This window comes from Arvicanthis niloticus, chromosome 1 (genome assembly GCF_011762505.2).
Source record: "Arvicanthis niloticus isolate mArvNil1 chromosome 1, mArvNil1.pat.X, whole genome shotgun sequence".
NCBI lineage: Eukaryota > Metazoa > Chordata > Mammalia > Rodentia > Muridae > Arvicanthis > Arvicanthis niloticus.
The window spans coordinates 33,699,564-33,723,122 of record NC_047658.1 but is presented as its reverse complement, the minus strand read 5'-3'; the positions used below and the strand labels follow the sequence as shown (position 1 = coordinate 33,723,122).

The following is a 23,559-nucleotide window of genomic DNA, read 5'->3' as shown; positions in this document are numbered from 1 at the left end:
TGTTTGTTTTTCAAGAAAAAGTTGCCCTGTGTAGACATTGCTGTTTTGAAATTGCTCTATAGACCAGTCAGGCCTCAAATTCAGAGATCTGTCTGCTTCTGCCAGCAAGTGCTGGTATTAAAGATTTGCTACACCACTGCCTGGCCAGTCTCTATACCCCATTTTTTATTACTTCTTTTCTGGAGTCCAGTTGTTGTTTCTGTTTTTCTATACTGCCCTCACATAGTTTCATATCACATTCCTCTTCCACACTGTCCTCAAGAAGATGTCCCTGCCACCAGGCCTCCCCACTTCTTGGGGCCCCAAGTCTCTCCAGGGTTAGGCACATCTTTACTGTGGCCAGACCTGGAAGTCTTCTTCTGTATATGTGTTGGGGGCCTCACATAAGTTCTTGTATGCTACCTGGTTGGTGGCTCAGTGTCTGAGAGATATCAGGACTCTGGATTAGTTGAGACCGTTGGTCTTCCTATGGGGTTTCTCTTTTCCTCAGCTTCTTCCAGCCTTTACACAACTCAACAACAGAAGTCCCCAACTTCAATCAAATGGTTGAGTGTTAGTATCTGAGTCTATCTCAGTCAGCTGCTTGTTGGGTGTCTCAGATGCTAGGCCTTTGTCTGTAAGCACATCATAATATTAGTAACAGTGTCAGGCCTTGGAGTCTCCACTTGAGATGGATCCCAAGTTGGGCCAAACACTAGACCACCTTTCCCTTAGTCTCTTCTCTATTTTTGTCCTTGAAGTTCTTCTAAACAGGAACATTTCTGGGTCAGAATTTTTTTTTTATTAGATCTTTCATTTACACTTCAGATACCATCCCGTTTCCCCATCCCCCCCCCTTAGAAAACCCCTATCCCATGCCCCCTTTTCCTTTTTGCATTTATACATTTTTTTAAGAAATGTTAATCATAGGCTTTATAAGTTTGGTATTGTTCAATCAGAGGTGTAACCCACTACCCAACCTAGATATATCAACTATCTTTGACTGGTGGAGATACATGAACATCTGCTTCCCTGTCTCCCCCCTCTATCTCTCTTTCATCACCTAGCTTCTCCTCTCCTTCTTCTTCTCCTCTTCTTACTCCTTTTCTTCCTCTCAGTACTCCTCCCACCTTAGCTCCTCCTACACATCACCCTTCCTGTTAAAAGGAAACTTTTCTCTCAAAATACAATTAGAGCATAATTATGCCTATTTGTACCAGTGAGGTACAAGATAGTCCTAATACCCAGTCCATCCTTTTGTTGACTAACCAGCACCTCTGTCATCTATCCTAACTAAAACACTTAGTTCTGAACCTGGCTTTTTCCTTGGCTTTAGGATGAATGTCAGCTGATGACCATACACTCAGATCTTTTCTCTCAAAGTAAATAGCTATAAGTTTTCAACCCCATCAGAAATCCAGAATGACTGAGTTGACTATAATTGTGGGAAGCACAAAGCATAGCTTCTAAAACTTAGCCAATTTATAGAGACCTCTGACCACCTGGACACTCGCTCTACTTCAAAACGTTGGAGCATCTGTTCTTCTCCCTTCTGGCCCAGGATCATCTGACAGACCTTAGTGCTGCAGAATTATTAAGGGCTGATTACTCTGTCTAGGCAGATATAATCCGTCGACTATTCTGCAAGTGTGTCCTTTTCTGGACAGTAATTTGTCTGTAGAAGGAAAGTGGCAATTCTTGCCTAGTGGCTGTCTCACCACAACTGGAGTAACTCCAAGGATGCTCAATTTCTTCTTAGAATTTAACATAGGAAGCTGTCCGGAGCAGACAGGTCTCTAATGAAAATGAACATTAATACTGAAATGTTTGTCATGTCAATTCTAAGGATTTCTGATGTTTTGAAAACCAGCTATCCATGTAAGGTAATCTGGACTGTTGCCTGTTAACTCCACTCAGCTATTTCTAAATAAAACATAGAGAACACCCTTATAATAAACTCCAAGTCATGAATTTGCTATAGTCCCTTAACTCACAGGCTGACCATCTCAAATCAGTTAAAAAAGTTGAAGAAGGACTGGGTCTAAGCTTTGTATTCCTAAGTGTGTTATACTGGTACAATGCCTATGAGAGTAACAATATTCATCTCACTCTTATATCACTAAGAAGCTCATGCCAATGAAAACCTTAAAATTTGTAAACAAAGTAAATTGGTGCCATTTAAGAATTTATATCTTCATCTTGATATTAATTATACAGATTTCTACTAATAGGTTATGGCTATGCAATAAACCCTAGCTAATCCTCTCTATGTTACTTCAAAATATAATAAATTTTCAGCCATTAACAAACCATGTGCAATGAAAATGAAAACCACGTTATACATTTGAACCTATTAATACAAATTACTGCTTCTCAATGGAAAGAAAGTTAGGGATAATTGGAATGTATATTCAGTGCAGGAGTGTAATTTATCACAATTTTGGTTCAATTGTGACATTGAGGGTATAAGAGAGTCTTTGATGCATCTTGTCTTCAGGTAACATGTGCTGCTAACAGTGGAACAGCATAACTACAAGCATGATCTAAAATTTCAGACAAGTATGTAAAATCTAAAGTTAAAAAAATAGGATAACTTTACAGGGAGGCATCAGATTTGGGATGGAAGATATTTTCAGTAGTTTTTTTGTCAATTGATGAGCTGTTTGCAGAGGGAAAGTAATATTTTTCAGGGAAGATTAGCATCAGAGAGTATTCATTCTCCTCTAGATTTCTGTGCATCTAAGCACATACCAACAGTGCTAAATCAGATGAGTGTGTATTAGAAAGATTATTAGTTATAAATACTGGGGATAAACATGATATATTGTATATAATGATTGTAGTTTAACACATTATATGACATATGAATACTAAGATAAATGTTTAAAAAATAATGACATCTTCATAAAAATTCTATAAGTCTCAAATAGACAACATACTCATGTGTACAATGTGCATCTCTGAATAAAAAATAATATTCATGTTTGCACAAAGAAAAGATGATTATAGTACATCTACATTTTGGATACCGGTGTTGTTTTATTTTTTATTGGTCATTTTTTAATTTTTATTTAAAATGTTATCTCCATTCCTGGTTGCCTTCTGAAACCCCCTATACCACCTTCCTCCCCTTCTTCTATGAGAGTGTTCTCCCAGCCACTGAACGTTTTCAAAAATAAACTCTTCTTCATATTTGTTTACTATTACTATAATTTGACATGCAGGGTTTAATGTGGTAAATAACTTGATGAAACTGGAAACAAGTATACTTTTATATAATTCAAGTGTAGTTATTTTAAGTTGTAATGTGTATAATATATGATCTAGTGTAAAAATTTTCCAAATATGCATAGCTCCTCAGGATGTTCGCATAGGAAGATTATGAGTGTTCATCCCTGGAGTGCATTTGCCAGCCCTTGATTCCAAGCAGCAGTCCCTAGGCACAAATGGAAGCTTTATTATAGGTAACATTAGATACATACATGCTCATATAGGCACTAATGTTTTAAATGGTGAACGGCTGTCATAGTAATAGGGTGCCTTCATAGTAGTTTTCTTCTCAGATTAATTAGAGTGATTCTATATCAATAAAATCTGTTATCAAATAAATTTCTTCCATTCCTGGAATGAATCAAAAGGAAAGCTTTGTTTCTTTGGATTTTGATTGTTTTGTATGAGGGTGCTTAAATGTATTATTGGACTAGTCAAAAGTATATCGTCATTGGGAGATAGCTCATATATCCTCTATAGGTACCACTAAGATAACACTAAGCTCAAATCATAGTCATTTGGAATCTAGCATGTTTCAGTGTTAGAAGTTGCAAGTCAATATGCATCTGATGTAATGTTCAATCAAGGTCTAAAGATTTTACATAAAAATAAAGTACTTATTGGATTAAATGTTTATTTTGTAAGATGTAAGAACTGATGTTTAGTTTTACAGTTCACTTATCAAACACCTGTGAATAAAGAAGGCAAACTTTGCAGTGTATTAATGCCTGCTATTGGTTAGTTAAATGAAGTATGAGATAAAATTCTCCACATTCGTGTTTATTCTAATAAGCTATTACTATATTCCATGTCTTTTAATTCAGTTGTCCATTACTTAATGTTCATCATTTGCCTCACCTTTGCTTTTCTACTTAAAAAAAACCTATCCAACTGATTTTCAATACAGATTCTCCAGAGACAATGAAAAATGTGATTCAGCATTGAGTAAATCACTGTAGCATGAAAATCATGTGTCAATAATTTAACACTATCTAATACTTAGATAATCTTGAGAAAAGAGTGAGCTGAAAAGGATAAAGGAGATATAGGAATAGATCAAATATTGTCTAGTCCTGTATTCCAAGACAAACTACAGCCATCTATGTCAGTCATCTGTGTCTCCTGGTAAATAGACATCCTAGCTAGGCCTGAAGTTAATTTTAATCCCCTCATTAAATGATAAGAAATGGTAAGAGATCATCACTCTAGTATTCACCTGCTCTGACAATTTATTGTAGGAAAATTTGTAATTACTGAGAATAGCACTTTAAAAGGTGTCCTGGCCAGCAGGGAATCTGGGGAGGTCACTTGAAAGAGAAGATGGGGGGCAGGCGAACACAAAGAAGATGGCTTGTCTATAGGCTGATCAAACAGTAATTTCTACTTTTTCACACTCAGGTTATATACACAAAATCAGGATGTTGGAAAGGGGATGACACAGGAGTGTAGGTGTTCAGGGGGAGTTCAGATATCTTCCAGAACAGTGTGTCAGCTGAGTGAAGGTTCAGAGGACAGGCCACTATGACTCCACCTATGATTCATTTGTCCTAATCTAAGTTGGTACTATTTACCCAAGGTTGCTTATTTACAAGGTCTATGAGTAGTCTGGCAACTGTCTATCAAAGCTGTTTGTTTACAATAGCTTCTAGCCATCTGTTCTAGTGTTTTTCCACAGAGACCGAAGATTTTGTGCTAGCAGGTATGCATGTTAGGCCTGCCACTGTCTTCGGGTCTATGGCTGATTCTAGGCCTTTAGTGTATAGTCAGAGATGCCCCTGACAAAGAGGCTAGAACACACAGAGAAAGGATGAGTATTGGAGCTTGTCTCTGTCATGTAATCTATAAGAAATTCATCACCCTTGCTCTATAATGATTTTCTGGGAAGCCTTTTTCTGAGCACATACAGCGTTGAAAGTAGCAAACTAAAATTACTCTAAGTTTTCCCAATAAACTTGCCAATTACCTTGGAAGTTTTCTTCTTTTCCTTCTTTTATTTATTACGCTATTTATTTACCTTTCAAATTTTATCATCGTCCCCAGTTTTCCTTTCAAAAATCCTTTATCCTCTCTTCCCTCCCACTGCCTCTATGAGACTGCTTCTCATCCATTAGACAATTCCTTCCTCAGCTCCGGAGCATTCCCCTACCCAACATCCTCGAGCCTCTACAGGACTGAAGCACTCACATCCCAGTGATTCCTGAAAAAAAAAAAACAATCTTCTGCTACTTATCCATCTGAAACCATGATTCTCCAAAGTGTACCATTTCTTGGTAATTCAGTACCAGGGTGTTTTTGGCGGTCTGCTTGTTTGATATTGTTGTTTTTCCTATGGAATTACAAATCTCTTTTGCTCTTACAGGCCTTGCCCTAAGTGATCTATTCTTGTCCATGCACTCAATCCAATGTCTAGATGCATGCAACCGTATAGATGGTGAGGGGTTGATGGCGATTTCACCTATATGTGGTAAAAATTAATTTTCTAATTTTTCCTTGGTTTATGAGATCTTGATACAGTTTTCATCTTTCTCTCTCCTAAATTATAAAACACTATTCTTTGGCCATTTTCATATACATTGTTTACATTTAATTATTATTACATGCATATGTCTGTATAAGTGTACAAGTTTGTTTTTAAAAACCATTAATATAACCTTTCACTTTGAATAATATTATGTATGTAAGATTTTAGTGCTGATCATTTTCTGATGGATAACCAATTGGTTGTTTTCTTTCCAGAAAACTGTATCTCTTTCTTTAAGCATTATTTAAGTTCTTGAAATATTTTGAAAATCAACTTGGATAGTATAATTACTAGCATATCTAGAAGACATAATTATACAAAAAGTCCTCATATCATAGATTTTATTATCTTTTATGTCTCACTTCCAAAATGCTCCCTGAGATTTAAGTGCAAAAGTTGTTTTTCCTAATGATCTTTTGATAATGTTCCACTCTTACTCTGTGTTTTGACTTGTTATGGTTTTCTGCATATATTTATTAGATTATCTGTGTGCATTCTAAGAAACATTTTGCAGAACAAATATGGAATTTCCATTTGAAGAATATGTGGATATCTAAACAATCATATTTATTTATAATATTTTTTAAGTAGAAAGTTGATATTCTCGTGGTATTTTGCTTGTTTTGTTCTTATATATTTACTCTTATATTTTAAAATAAATTCTCATTTCCCTCTCCATTTAATTCATCATATCACATGAAAACTAGTATGCTCTGCCCTATTACTGTTTCTATTCTTCACTCAGATAACTGCCCCTTTTAAATTTTTTGTTCTTTCAGTTACTCTTGTTTAGGTGTGCTGAAATAAATGGTTGGACCTAGGAGCCTCCAATGAGACAAACTATTTGGCCTCTGTCACAGATGGTTTAGATTATCAAACTCACTGTAAACTTTCCTAGTTTTGTCTGTGTATTTTAAAAACATTACTTTCTACTACTGTTCATATTTTATACTTAATTTTTTTCATCATAATTTCTCCCACTGAGAGAATTCTCTGTTCAAACTTACATATCTGCATACATCATTCTTTAAGATCAGTAAAACGCAATATTCGGCATATACTCCAAATCTTAATACAACACATTTTTTCTTTTAGTCTGTGTTTCTGACTTTGAATCTTAACACACTAATGTTTTCAACCATCACCCAGTGTCCATGAGTCATAGGATGTATGTTAGTTTAATTGTATTGTTATGTCTTAATCACTATTTAGTATCACTGACCATTTCTTTCAATTGTGTTTAGTAGATATCATCCTGTAAATCTTGTGAGTTCTGAGGTAATTTTATAAAATTTGAGTTTCTTTTCTTGTACATAACCTAGGGGCAATCTGTTGCATTTAATTTCATCTAAAAATTAATATGTGAAAGAATCAGGTTCTGCTAATTGGTTGAACCTATCATACAATATCAAATGTGAACTATATTTAATGTTGTTATCTCATTATTACTGAATTTATTAACATTTGTTTAGGACATAATATGTCCTTATCAATGTCTTTACCAAATTTACCATCTGTATTGTCCTGGTAACTCTATGGTTAAGCATATTAACTATATTAACTATATTAACTATAGGGGTATGGCTTAGTAATTTGTTTTTTTTTCTGTATAACATCTGTATTCTTTTTGCTTTTATGTATCTAACATGATACTAAACCTTGAGGATTTATCAGATTTTAGGGCTCATTAAAGAGGAATGTGCATCTGAATAAACAAGCAGAGAGTATTCGTTGAATATGCTTAAATGCAGAAATAGTATTAGAATTTTTGAAAATTTATTATGTAATCATTCCTAACAACTTGAATGGGAAACGTAATTCCTTTTGCCTGTTTTTGTAGAAATTGTACATATTTAAAAACAGATAATTACTTAAGCCCTAATGCTTCAAATTGAAAATGTCCAGCATAGTAATTGGGTTGCCTTAATAGTCATTTTTTTCTCAGCTTCCTTGGAGGAAGGATTTTAAATTAATAAATTCTGTTATCAAATTTATTGGTTCCATTCCTGGACTGAGTCAAAAGAATTGTTCTGTTTCTTAGGTTTCTGATTGTTTTAGAAGAGGGGCTTGGATGAAATAATGAATTAGTATATTCTCATTGTAAGATAGCTCATATATCCAGAGACAATGGTATCAAAAATATTTTTCAGTGTTCAGTAAACCACTGCAGTGTGTGAAAATCACGAGTCATTTATTTAACACGATCTAATGCTCAGAGAATCATGAAAAAAGAGGGAGCTGAAAAGGCAAGAAAAATATAGGAACAGATCAAGCAGTGTCTAGTCCTCTATTCCAAGGCAAACAAAAGCCATCTTTGTCATTCAACTGTGTCACCGGGTAAATAGATACTTTAGCTAAGCTTGAAGTTTGTTTTCATCCCCTCATTAAATGACAAGAAATGCCATGAGATCCTCACTCTAGTGTCCACATACTCATATTATTTATTGTAGAGAAATCTATAATTAATGAGTATAGGATTTTAAGAGGCTATAAAATATAGCCCAAGGACAAGTATTGGATCTTGGTGCTGTTGTTTTATCTATAATAAAGTCATCATCCCTGTGAGGTAATGGTTTCCTGGGCAGCATTTTTTTGAACACACACAGCCATGAAAATAACAAATTAACAATGTTCTGTAAGTTTGCTCAATATACTCTTCAGTTACTTAGGGTGAACCTGGAATCAATCAATCTCTCTCTCTCTCTCTCTCTCTCTCTCTCTCTCTCTCTCTCTCTCTCTCTCTCTGTGTGTGTGTGTGTGTGTGTGTGTGTGTGTATGTGTGTGTGTACCAATTCTAAATAGTAATATATCCTAGAATAATCTTTCTTGGGATAAGTTCCTAAAATATTTATTCCCCTCTCCTTAGTAGAGAATATTTGTCTAAACAATTTTATCTATGAGTGAGGACTTTAGGAACTTTTCCCCCTTAGTTTCACATATTGATGTTAATGTTGGATTTTTAATTATTCACAGTCACCCAATAAATGACAGAACTTGAGCATCAATATGTCCCTACAATTTCTAAGCAACTCAAATCTATCTTTATGTGACCTTAGGAAAAGAGTTGAGTATGTTAGCCAAGAAAGATGCTAAAAGTGAGCTCTCAAGTGTACCTATTGCTATGCCATACTTTGTGTTGTATAATGCCTTTGTGGTGCAAACTTTAGTCACAAGATACACAGTATAGTAAATAACCCATTGCTTGTGTATTATAAATTATCCAAATAAATTCATTTGTTTCCCCGAAAGAATATTCGTGAAATTCTATATAGGTTTGAATTTGCAAATGTTAAGTAGGGTATCAGATGTTCTTTATATCTATATTACTGGAAATATTTTTGAATTATTTCTTGTAGTTTTAGGGATTTTAATATAATTATTTTAATTTTAATTTTCTTTCTGCTATACTTCCCACACAGTTTATTGTATCTCTTTAAAGTTCACGCCATTTTCATTAATTGTTGCTATATGCAAATATATGTATATATATACACATATATATTCAGTTTTGAACATATATTTCATAGTTTTGAGACATAAATTAAGTGTGATCAGTAGATAGTGTTAGTTGTGTGAATGTGTGCTTTTTGTAATTACTTTTATGTGTTAGATAACAAACTGGAGTGCTCATACTTATAGAAGTAAACTGATTTCACAATTCTTTGAAAGGTGTCTGAAATTACTGTACTGAATTTGGAGCTTCCTGTGCTGTCCAGATGCACATTAATACATGAATTGTGGTAACATTATGTTAAGCTTTCTAGATAACTATGGTTTTGATATTTTACATATACAGATTATATATGTTACACAAAAGACAATTTGCAAAGTGCCATTGTCCTATTCTGGTTTATTTTATAATCTCTTGGCACACATTCTGCAATATTGTCTAACTCTGAAAATAATGTTGTATTTTGTGTATTCATCAGTCATGGTTAGACAGACCACTGTAAATTTTATGCAGTTTAACCAGTTTAGTAACTCACCTTTTGGTGCTGTAAATTTAACATTTCTGCTGAAAGCAACAGTAGAAAATTTCGGTGCATATAAAAACTATTATGTATTATACTGTTTCAGAGAGTTAGCACATAGAAGCTTTCCTTAACAGTTCATAACATTACCTGACATGTGAAGTAATGTAGGTTTACTTTATTGGTTATAAATACTCTCACATCCAGTTATATAATAGAAATTACACAGCAGACATGTAGAAAAAAATTAAGATGTGAACACCATGCCACTAATACAAAAAGAAGACACAAAAAATAAACAAAACAAACAAATACAGACACAAGCATGCAAAATACAAGTTGAAGGATTGGAAGAAAATGAGGGAAATACCACTAAGAGGGTTGTGTTAGAAAGGACCTAGATAATCCGAAGTACAATAGAATGATGGACATTGTAGAATAAAGTAAAATAATTCTTACTATTATCATATGTTATATTTTAGTAATAATTGAATAACTGTACTCTATCTGTTATTTGTTAGCATATGGTATTTCAAACTATAATAAATTTTCAGTCATTAACATTAAAAATACATGTGCAATGCAAAATGAAAACCGTGGTATACATTTAAACATGTAAATAAAAGTTACTGCTTCTCAAAGGAAAGAAAGTTAGGAATAATTGGAAAGTATATAATGTACAGGAGGGAACTTTGTCAGAAGGTTGGTTCACTTGTGACATTGAGGGTATATGAGAGTCTTTGGAGCTTCTTGTTTTCAGTTATATATGTGCTTCTCACAGATGTTCAGCATAAAAACAGGCAGGAATCTTAAATTTTCAAATACATGTGCAAAATCTAAAGATAAATATGAGGATAACTTTACAGGAAGGCATCAGATTTGGGATGGAAAAAACCTTCAGTAGTTGTTGCCAATTGATGAACTGGTTTCAGAGGGAAAGTAATATTTATCAGAGAAGTTTAACATCAGAAGCTACTAATACTCCTGTAGATCTCTCTGCATCTGACTACATATAAACAGTGCAAAATTGGCTATGTGTGTATAAAAAGAGTTCAAATTAAGTGGCAATTGATTGAAAGTTATAGATATTATAGGTAATTCTAATGTACTGTATGTAATAGTTATATTTTTAACACATTATATGACATAAAATATTAATTTAAATATTTACAAAATAATGACATCTTATTAACAATTCTGTAAGTTCTTGAATAGACAATATATTTATATACACAAACTGAGTCTCTGAATAAAACCACACATGTATGCAGACACATAGAAATGATTGTTGTATGTCTATATTTTTGGACATTACTTTTCTAAAATAAACTTCTCTTTCTATTAGTTTACTATTGCTAACATGTAACATGCATTGTATTATGCAGTAAGTAGCATCATGAAACTGAATACAAGTCTCCCTTTAGATAATTCAAGTGAATTTTTAAGTGTACTGTGCCTAAATACAAGAACCACTTTGATAAATTTCCAAATAAGCATACCCCTAGAGGATATTGCCACAGGAAACTTAAAATGCTTCAGGTCTGGAGTGTGCTTAATAGCCCTTCATTACCAGGAGCAGTTGCTAGGCATAAATGGAGGCTTTATTATAGGTACCATTAGCCACATACAAGCTCAAAGGCACAAACATTATTGGAAAGTTCACTCTGGTTTTAATTATAGCCAGAAAACAAAGAATAATTACATAATACTGTGGTCTTTCTCCTATTTCATCTGCACTTTTATTCCTGACACAACAGGCAATGAGGGGGGAGAAAAGATGGAGGATTTTTGGTGGAAAATCTCCATGGTAACAGCAGGCTTTTGCTTTCTCTATAGTTTTGAGATCTGTCTCCTGATTGGTGCAAATCTTGTCTTCTATTTTCCTATGTATACTCAACCAGTCAGAGTCAGCCAGAGCTAAAGAAATACACACACACACACACACACACACACACACACACACACACAATCAGTCATGTTCCTTGTTGTTGTCTAGCTCTCAGCCAGTACCTGCCTCTTGCTGGAGATTGACAACAAGCTGCTTTTTGGAGAAGTAGTGCTCTGTAAATCTGCAGATGAAAGTGAAAAAAAAATGTCAGCATGGTCATGTAACTTGCTATGATTCTTCACATGGTATGAATGATACCACTTCTGTTTGCTATAGAAGGTATTTATTATTTCTTCTGGTCATTGCTTCATCTGCAGGGATAATGTATTAGGTCAACCTTCTGTTTCTGACAGAGATAGGAGACCTGTTGCTCCTTAATTTGCTTTGGGGCATCAGATCTGTAAAGGATTTTTATATCAGGGAAATAATTTTCACTTCACACCATAAGACTTTCTAGAACATTCTGTGGCATCACCTTACCTACTTTGCCAATGGCCTCTGAAAGTACTATAACCCTAACACTGCAATGATCCTTTATCATCATCTTGCTGTTATCAAAAGTCTCAGATATTTTACATTATATTTCAATACAAATTCTTAAATGAGCTTTATGTTGTTATTGTTAGGAATACAGTAATAGGTTCATATGTACATATTTTATACATAATTATTTAAAAAGAGTATAACCAAAGATTTTTCACACACTCCAATGAAAAAGCATAACATAACAAAATTTCTTTTCTCTTTTTTTGTGTGTTTTTGAATTTCAATCTCAATGTATTAAAGTTTTCAGCTCCCACCCAGTGTCCATGGGTCATGGCATATATGTTACTTTAGTTGCATTGCTTTCTATTAATGACTATTTAGTATTGCTGAACATTTTTCAATTATGTTTATTAGATATCATCCTGCAAATTTTGTGTCTTTTCTGGCAATTTTATAAAGTTCAAGTTTCTGTTTTGTGCATAATCTTGGAGCTTACACTGCATTTATTTTTTCTAAATATTTATATGTGAAAGAATTAATTGCTTCTAGTAGGTTGAATCTATCATGCTATATCATACTTAGATTATATTTAATGTTGGTACCTCATTAGTTTTGAATTTATTAATATTTATTTAGATCATAACATGTTCTTATCAGAGTGTTTACCAAGTTTATCATCTCTATTGTTCTGGTAACTCTCTAGTTAACTATAAAGTTGTAGGTCAGTAATTTGTCTTGTTTTTCTGTCCAACATCTGTATTCTTTTTGTTTCTGTGCATATAAAATTATGCTAAATGTTGAGGATTTATCAGGTTTTAAGGCTCATTCAAGAGAAAAGAATGTGCATCTGAATAACAAAGCATGGAATATTTGTTGAACATAGTTAAAGGCAGAAATTGTAATAGAATTTTTGGAAACTTCATTGTGTATTGCATAAGGAATGCCTAACAAGTTGACTGGGAAAGATTACAATAAACTTTGCCTGTTATTGTAGAATGTACACATATATAAAAGCTGATAATTGCTTGGGCCCTAATGTTTTAAATTGTGAATAGTACTGGGGCGACTTCATAGTATTTTTCTCATATTCCTAGGAGAAAATTTTTTAAATGAATAAAATCTGTTATCAAATTTATTGATCCAATTTTGAAACTGAATGGAAAGGAAGAATCTCTTCCTTAGAATTCTGATTGTTTTGGATATGGGACTTGAGAATATTAATATTGAACTAGTCATAATTATACCCTCATTTGGAGGTAGATCACATATTCTCTATCGATACCACTAAGATACCTCTAAGCTCAAATCCTAGTTATTTGGAATCTAGCATGTTTTACAGTCAGAAGTAAGAAGTCAATGTGTATTTCCCATCAAGTTCACCCAAGGTATGAGTGTTTAACATAGGATTAAAATATTTATTGGATTAAATTTCCATACTTTTGGATGTAAGAATTGATGTTTATTTTTATGGTTCACATATACAAATACTTCTGATAAAAGAAGTCATACTATCCAGTGAGGAATCACCTTGTATTCTTTGGTTAAATGAAAGGCAAAACTAGGTAAAATCCCATGCAGTTGTGTTCTCATAATCTATTATGATATTCCATGTTTATTAATTAGGTGTCCATTTCTTAATTTATCATTTGCTTCACCTTTGCTTTGTTCTTCCCCACTTTCAATTCTATTAGTTTCAGTGTAGCTGGTTTTATGTGGAGATCAATTATATATGTGCATTTGAGGTTTGTACAGGAGCTGATAATGGATTGATTTGACTGCTTCTACATCCTGACCTCCAGTTGAACCAGCACCAGTTTTTGAAAATGCTGTCCTGTTTCAATTGGATGGGATTAGCTTCTTTGTCAAAGATCAAGTGACCATAGTATAGTGGGTTCATTTCTGCATCTTCAATTCTATTTCATTGATCTTCTTTCCTGTCTTTGTACCAATACCATGCACGTTTTATCACTATTGCTCTGTATGTAATACAGCTTGAGACCAGTTATGGGGATTCCAACATAATTTCTTTTATTGTTGAGGATAGTTTTCTCTATCCTTGGTTTTATGTTATTCCAAATTAATATGCAAATTTACTTTTTTAACTCTATGAAGAATTGAATTGGAATTTTGATGGGGATTGTGTTGAATTTGTAGATTGCTTTTGGCAACATTTCCATTTTTACAGTATTAATCCTGCCAATTCATGAGCATGGTAGATCTTTGCATTTTCTGATATCTTTGAATTTTTTTCAGTGAATTGAAGATCTGCTCATACATATCTTTCACTTGCTTGGTTATGGTTACACCAAGATATTTTATATTATTGGTGACTAATATATAGGGTATCATTTCCCTAATTTGTTTCTTAGCCTGGTTATCCTTTAAGTAGAGGAAGGCTAATGTTTTATTTTATGTTAATTTTATATCCAGCCACTTTGCTGAAGTTGTTTGTCAGGCTTAAGAGGTCTCTGGTAGAAGCTTTGGAGTCACTTAAGTATACTATCATATCATGTGCAAATAGTGATATTTTGAGTTCTTCCTTTTTGACTGTTTTTTGTTTTTTTTTTTGTTTTTTGTTGTTGTTGTTGTTTTTTGTTTTTTTGTTTTTGATGTCTAATTGCTCTGGCTAGGAGGTTGAGTAATATAGAGAATAGGTAGGAAAGAGTAAGCAGCCTTGTTTTGTCCCTGATTTTAGTTGGATTGATTCAAGTTTCTCTCCATTTAGTTTGATTTTGGCTACTGGTTTTCTGTATATTGCATTTACTATGTTTAGCCATGGGCCTTGAATTCCAGATCTTTTCAGGACTTTTACCATGAAGGGGTGTTGAATTTTGTCAAATTCTTTCTTAGCACGTACTGAGATGATCATGTATTTTTTTTCTTTGAGTTTGTTTATATAGTGGATTACATTGATGAATTTCACTATATTGAACCATCCCTGCATTCCTGGAATAAAGCCTACTTGATCATGATGGATAATTTTTCGATTATTTTTGGATTCAGTTTGTGAGAATTTTATTGATTGTTTTTGCATTGATATTCTTGAGGGAGATTGGTCTGAACTTTGCTTTCTTTGTTGAGTATTTGTGTGGTTTAAGTCTGAGAGAAATTGTGTAGCTACCTTCTTTTATGGTTTTTGGAAGATTACTTTCCTGCTTTTTCTAGGTTGTAGTTTCCCTCCTTGTGATGGAGTTTTCCACCAATTATCCTTTGAAGTGCTGGGTTTGTGTTGAGATACTGTGTAAATTTGGATTTGTCATGGAATATTTTGGTTTCTCCATCAATAATGATTGACAGTTTTGTTGGGTATAGTAGTCTGGGCTGGCATTTGTGTTCTTTTAGGGTCTGTATGATATTGGTCCAGGATGTTCTGGCTTTTATGGTCTCTGGTGAGAAGTCTGGTGTAATTCTTATAGGTCTGCCTTTATATGTTACTTTGCCTTTTTCCCTTACTGTTTTAAGTTTTTATTTGTTTTGTTTTGTACATTTGATGTTTTGAATATTATGTGGTGGGAAGTAGTTCTTTTCTGGTCTAAACTATTTGGAGTTCTGTAGGTTTCTTGTATATTTGTGGACATCTCTTTCTTTAGGTTAGGGAAGTTTTCCTCTATAATTTTGTTGAGGATATTTACTGGTCCTTTAAGTTGGGAGTCTTCCTCCTCACCTATTCCTATTATCCTTAGGTTTGGCCTTCTCATTGTTTCTTGGATTTCTTGTATATTTTGGGTTAGTAGCTTTTGGTATTTTGCATTTTCTTTGACAGTTGTGTCAATGTTTTCCATGGTATCTTCTGAACATGAGATTCTCTCTTCCATCTCTTGTATTCTGTTGGTAATACTTGTGTCTATGACTCCTGATTGTTTTTTTTTTTTTTTTAAAGTTTTCTATCTCCAGGGTATTCTCCCTTTGTAATTTCTTTATTGTTTCTACTTCCATTTTTAGATCCTGCATGGTTTTGTTTAATTCCTTCTCCTGTTTGGTTGCATTTTCTTGCAATTCCTTAAGGGATTTTTGTGTTTCCTCTTTAAGGGTTTCTATCTGTTCTTTGAGAGTGTTATTTATGTCTTTCTTAAAGTCCTCTATCATCATCATGAGAAGTGATTTTAATTCTGAATCCTGCTTTTCTGGTGTGATGGGGTGTACAGGGCTTGCTATGATGGGAGAACTGGGTTCTGATGATGCCATGTAACTTTGGTTTCTGTTGCTTACATTCTTGCGCCTGCCTTTTGCCATCTGGTTAACACTAGTTCTACCTGTACTTCTGTCTCTGATTGAAGCCTGCCTTTCCAATTATCTCGATTGTGTCTGGTCTTCTAGGGGTCCAGATTTCTTTGTGATTTTTCCCAGCTGCACTGATTACAGTGGTATCTCTAGGATGCCTCAGGATATGGTGCCTCCAAGGTGGCAGTCCAGCTAGGTGTCTGCTGTTCTGGGTGCAGTGTCTCCTCTTGGATATCTCAGGATATGTTGTCTGACGCTCTGAGTTCAGTTGTTCCTCTGTGGCTCTGGGTTGAGTGGACCTTCCATTATGTCTTAGGCGGAATCCGGGGTCCACACAACAGCAGACCTGGCACAGGTCTGGTCCAGGCCTCAGATCTGGGAGATGGGCAGAAGGGGGTGCTAGCTAATGCTGGCTGTGGGATCCCTGGAGCCTCCAGAATGTCTCTGGCAGGATCTGGGGTGCAGACACCAGCAGGCTGGCCAGGGAGAGGTCTGGTCCAGCCCTCAGATCCAGAAGAGGGATGAGGGACAGAAAGGGAGTGCTAGCCTGCAGGGGCAGGGAGGGGGGGTATCTGCTGGAATCTGAGCACTCACAGCACCCAGCTATGTGCTCAGGGCAGTATGTGGGTTTTCCTACCTAACGCTGGCTGTGGGATTCGTGGGGCCTCCAGAATGTCTCCGGCAGGATCCGGGGTGCACTAAGGTCTGTCAGATGATCCTGGGCCAGAAGGCAGAAGACAAGGTGCTCCAACGTTTTGAAGTAGAGCCTGTGTCCAGGTGTTCAGAGGTCTCTATAAATTGGCTAAGTTTTATTAACTATGCTTTGTGCTTGCCACAATTATAGTTAACTCAGTCATTCTGGATTTCTGATGGGGTTGAAAACTTATAGCTATTTACCTTGAGAGAAAAGATTTGAGTGGATGGTCGGCAGCTGACATTCATCCTAAAGCCAGGTTCAGAACTAAATGTTTTAGTTAGGATAGATGACAGAGGTGCTGGTTAGTCAACAAAAGGATGGACTGGGTATTAGGACTATCTTTTACCTCACTGGTACAAATTGGCATAATTATGCTCTAATTGTATTTTGAGAGAAAAGTTTCATTTTAACAGGAAGTGTGATGTGTAGGAGGAGCTAAGGTGGGAGGAGTACTGAGAGAAAGAAAAGGAGTAAGAAGAGGAGAAGAAGAAGGAGAGGAGAAGCTAGGTGATGAAAGAGAGAAAGAGGGGGGGAGACAGGGAGGCAGATGTTCATGTATCTCCACCAGTCAAAGATAGTTGTTATATCTAGGTTGGGTAGTGGGTTACACCTCTGATTGAACAATACCAAACTTATAAAGCCTATGATTAACATTTTTTAAAAAATGTATAAATGCAAAAAGGAAAAGGGGGCATGGGATAGGGGTTTTCTAAGGGGGGAATGGGGAAAGGGGATGGCATCTGAAGTGTAAATAAAATATCTAATAAATAAAAAAAAGAAATTGTGGCTTCATGGAACAAATTGGGTAGTGTTCTTTCTGTTTCTATTTTGTGGATCAGTTTGAGGAGAATTGGTTTAAGGTCTGATATAATTATGCACCAAAACTATATGGTCATGGCCATTTTTTGATTAGGAGACTTTTAATGACTGTTTCTATTTCTTTAAGGATTATGGGACTGTTTATATGGTTTATCTGATGCTGATTTAACTTTGGTACCTGATATCTGTCTGGAAAATTGTTCATTTCATAGAGATTTTCTAGTTTTGTTGAGTATAGTCTTTTGAAGTAGTATCTGATGATTTTTTGTATTTCTTCAATTTCTGTTTTTATATCTCTCTTTTCAGTTCTGATTTTATTAATTTGGATAATCTCTCTGTGCTCTCGGGTTAGTCTGGCTAAGGGTTTTTCTATATTGTTGATTTTCTCAAAGAACCAGATCCTGGTTTTATTTGTTTTATATTTCTTTTTGTTTCTACTTGGTTGATTTTAGGGCTGATTTAAATTATTTCATTCTCTCTATTCCTCCTGGGTATATATGATCTTTTTTGTTTTAGAGATTTCAGATGTGTTGTCAAATTGCTCATTATTATATGTTATGATATATATATATATATATATATATATATATATATATATATATAAGATCATTTTTAAAAACATAAATTCAGACATTTTAATTTGTATAACGTTATGTATGTATGAGTTAGGACTGATCATTTTTTTGTTGGTTAACCAACTGGTTATTATTCGTCATTCCCGAAAACTGTATCTCCTACTGTCAGCATTATTTAAGTGCTTGAAATATTTTGAAAATCAGCTTGTTTAATATAATTACGTGCATTTGTATAAGACATAATCTTACAGAGAATATCCTTATATCATATATTTTATCATCTTTCTTGTCCCTTTTCCACAATGACTACTGAGATTTAGATGCAAATGATGTTAAATCAAATGATCTCTTGACTGTGTTCCACTGTGCCTCTGTGTTTGATTTGTTGTGGTTTTCTATATTTATTTGTTAGATATTCTATGTACCTTTTAAGAAACATTTTTCAGAACAAATATGGAAATTTCAATTGAAGAATATGTGGTTACAATCATGTTTATTTATTATAGGTATTTTTAGGTAGAATGTTGATATTCTGATATTTTGACTGTTTTTCTTCTATATTTACTAAACATTAGTTCTAAATAAATTTCCCTTTCCCTCCTTATGTAATCCATCAGATCACATGAAAACTAGTATGCTCTGCCCTATTACTCTTTTTATTCTTCACCAAGATAACTTTCCTTTTAAATTCTATTGTTCTTTCAGTTACCCTTGTTTAGGTGTGCTGAAATAAAGGGTTGGACCCAGGAGCCTTTAATGAGACAACCTATTTTTTCCTCTGTCACAGATGGTTTAGATTACAACACTCACTATGAATTTTTCTACTTTTGTCTATTATAAAACATTATTTTCTACCACTGTTCACATTGAATACTTACTTTTACTCTTATTTTCACCATACTTTCTCTAACAGAGTCATAGTTAGGTTGTTGTCATTTCCTGTGTATTGTGTATACATAACTAGTAAACATATTCATGGAAATAACCATGCATAAGGCTGTTGACTACATTTGGATATATAACAAGGAGTAATGTAACTGAAGTATATGGTATTTATCTTTAGCTTTTTAATATATCTGTCTACTGATTTCTGACTATATTGAACTACTTTACTATCACAACAACAGTGAGTATTTCTTTTTCTCACTTATGCCAAATCATTTGTTGTCAGTTCTTTGTTCATATTTCTTAATTCTTGCTTGGATTATATGAAATTTTAAACTTCCATGGATTTAAATCTCTAGGTAAAACTATTTTCACAAATGACTAACATGGGGAAATTTTGAATGTGTATTTGTTTTGAACCAAGATGAAGCCAGAACATGAAGTGTGGATTTTTAATAGTAACACAAGATGAGTCTTTTGTCAGATTATACCAGATCATCCCATAGATATATGAAAAATCCTCCAATGAGGTGGAACCTAAGTGCCACAATTTTTATCTGAGCTTGACTATTTGAAGTGGAATGAGTTACTAATCAGTGATAAATTTATTAACCATGGTACTTGGAATTAGGTGTAATTAAAGTGTAATACATCTTTAATTAGCATGAACTAAAAATTTTTTAAATGGGTTTTATTTTTGAGTTCCTAAGTTTTAAATGGGTAAACTAATGTTTCAAGGAAGGGTATTATTAAATACCATTGTTTAGTTTGAGCTACAGGGGCCCGGGAGCAAAGACACCATGTGAAAATACAAACAGTTTAAATGACCAAAGAAAAATTACTGTAGTGAATGTGAATGTGGTAGTGTTTTGTGTCATGCAGATATTACATTCTTTTCTCTGATCACATGTCAGGACAGATGAGATCACAAACACTTCTCTTGACTGGATAACTACCAGAATTATTGTATTTAAGATATATGAGAAGGAAATGGGCCACCATAACCTGTGTGGTTCCTCTTAGTTTCTCCACCACTTTGTAGATATGTCAAAATATTTTCATAAAGTTATTATAAAAATAAGAAAAATGTAAAACTCTGAAATACAAGCACATATGTACATAACTATCTCCTAATATTCTCTGAGTTGTATCTTTTTTTGTAAGAAAACGAGTAAATACAGTACTACCTATAGGCAGACAAAATAATCTTAAAATATTTATATTAATTTAAAGGGAAAATAAAGGTGAGAGTGTACGACTATTTTTATTTCCAGGCAGAGAAAATCTAATAATTTTTGCAGTTTTCCAAGCACTGGGTGTCCCCAAATATTTCCTGGAGGGTTTAATTTTACTTCTAGGTAAAGAGTACTACTTTCATTATTATTTCTTTGAACAGTGTGCAACTGTCATGCTTCTCACATGACTTGGAAACATTTATATAAACATAAAGTTATCAGAAAAGAATGAAGAATGATTTCTGTGTCATGTTTATCTCTGTTCCAAAACATGGCACAAAGCAGAAAAAATTGGGTAATATTTTCACTGAATATAAGGTGGGCAGATACATATGATCCATCAGTTGCCATAAAATGCAAATTTACTGTGCTGAGTCATCTACCAGTATCAGTTTTATAGAGAAACCAGTGCTTTTTATCATATATCAAATTTTCTTATCCTGAATGATCTCAGAAGGACGCTGCAACTAGAAATAGTAAAATTTGCTTAGACTTCAGATTTACACACATTTTTCTTTTTTAAATTTTTTTAAAATTTTTTCTATTATTTTATTGGATATTATATTTACATTTCAGGTTTTATCTCCCACCTAAGACTTAGAGAGAAGACTGAAGGAGCTGAAAGGGTTTGTGGCCACATGAAGAGAGCAACAATACCAAACAAGCAGAGCTCCCCAGGGTCTAAACCACCAGTCTGGGAGCACATAGGGAGGGAATCATGACTCCATCTGAATATGTATGGGAGGATGGCCTTTTTGTGTGCATATGTTTTATGTGAGAGTTTAAAAATACACATAGATTGAAACAAGAAATTTTACTATGCCTTTTTTTATTGCATAAATGAACACTCTAGTTTACTTATATCAAGTCTAGTATTCCTTTCCAGTACATATCATGCCCATTACATCTAGTTTCACAATAATTACCTCTACGAACACAGTGGGTTTTTTTTGACACGTTTATGTGTGTGTGTGTGTGTGTGTGTGTGTGTGCGTGTGTGTGTGAATATCTCTATGTGTTGTGTCTATACTATATATAATATTCTCATATGAATAATCTTAGAGTTATATATATATATATATATGTATATATACACACACACACAGACACACACATATAACATATGTCTACACGTATCTACCTATATGTATATGTATGTATATATTATATACACATCTACATCATATACATATGCATATGCATACACATGCATACACATACATATACACTATGTGTGTGTCATACTTTGTGTGTGTAAAACGACATTTGGTGCAACCTTTAAGTCACAAGATACATAGTACAGTAAATAGCACACTGACTGTTTTATAAGTTAGCACAATATACTCATTTGTTACCCATAGAGAATATTTGTGAAATTCTACATAGGTACTTTTTTTGAAAATGTTAAGTAGACAGTCAAATATTCTTTATATCTCTACCACTGGAAAACATTTTTAAATTATTTCCTGTAGTTTTGGGGATTTTAATATAATTATTTTTATACAATTTTCTTTCTTCTATTCCTTCAAAATAAATTATTAGACCTCTTTAAAATTCATGCCATTTTCATTAATTGTTGTTATATACAAATGTACATTTAAATGTGATTTCATCTTTGGGATATAAACTAAATGTAATCAGTATATAGTGTTAGTTGAATGAATGTGTGTTTTTTGTCATGGGCATTAAGTGTTACATAACAAACTGGAGTGTTCTTCCTTATAAAAATTTATATCATAATCTAATATTTCTTTAGGTATCTGAATTACTGTACTAAATTTGGAGTTTCTTAGGTATTCCAGATATATTAATACATGGATTATGGTGACATTATATTCAACTTTCTAGGTAAATATGGTTTTGATATTTTGTTGCACAAAAGACAGTTTGCAAATTGCCAATGTCCTATTCTAATGAATATTATAATCTTTTGGTACACATTCTGCAACATTGTTTAAGTCTTGGAATAATGATATATTTTGTGAATTCATTAGTCAAGGTTAGACAGACCACTGTAAATTCTCTGCATTTAAAACTGTGCAGTAATTCACCCTTACTGCTGCAAAATTACCAATTCTACTCTAGATGACAGTTACAATTTGTTTGTGGGTATAAAAAATGTTATACATATAAACTGTTATATTATACAGTTTAACAGAGTTAGCAGGTAGAGCTTTTCCTTAACAGTTCATAACATTAGCTGAAATCTGAAGTAATGGAGGTTTTCTTTCTTGGTCATAAATTCTTTCACACTCTGCGATACAATATACATTACACACAGACATGGAATAAAAATAGAAATATGAGCACCTTGTCACTAATAGAACAACAGAAGAGACATACAAACAAGTAAATAAACAAAAAGGCAAAAATTGCAAAGCAAATGTTAAAGGAATGGAAGAAAATGAGAGACATATCACTAAGAGGGTTGTTTTGCAAATGGCCTGAAACATCAGAACCACAATTGGATGAGGGGCATTATAGAAGGGAGTAAAATAATTCTTATTATTATCATGTGTTAATCTTTTAGTAATAATTAAATATCAGTATTCTATCATTGCTACTGGAGAGCATATGTTACTTCTTTTTTTTTTATGTTATGACAAATTTTATTTGACTCATGTGCACACATCTCCCTGGAATTCCAAGAACAAGTTACTAAATTAGTGCTGGCCAATTATAATTCACAATTATTCCATCAATAATTTGTTCTCCTGATTTCCAAGCAATTTTCAAATATGTCCATAGAAATCCAAAGTTTTAGAGTTGATTATGAGAGAAAACATACAGTTTGTCTTTCTATATTTCTATGAAACCTCAGTCAAGATAATATTTCTATCACCATTAATATGTTTGGCCATTTTCTAATTTCATTTTCTTCACAGCTGGATATTGTTCCATTGTGTAAATGTACTACTTTTTCATATACTCTTCCTTAGTTGATAGACATCTATGCTATTTCCAATTTCTGAATATTATGAATACAAATCAATGAATATGGATAACCATATT

The 23,559-nt window shown here is 33.6% G+C and overlaps 1 protein-coding gene across 1 annotated transcript in view; it reads left to right on the top strand.

The window, feature by feature from the left end:
• The window catches only part of LOC143442514 (uncharacterized), an 83,156-nt gene that overhangs the window by 17,972 nt on the left and 41,625 nt on the right, over window positions 1-23,559 (top strand). The window lies entirely within an intron of this gene.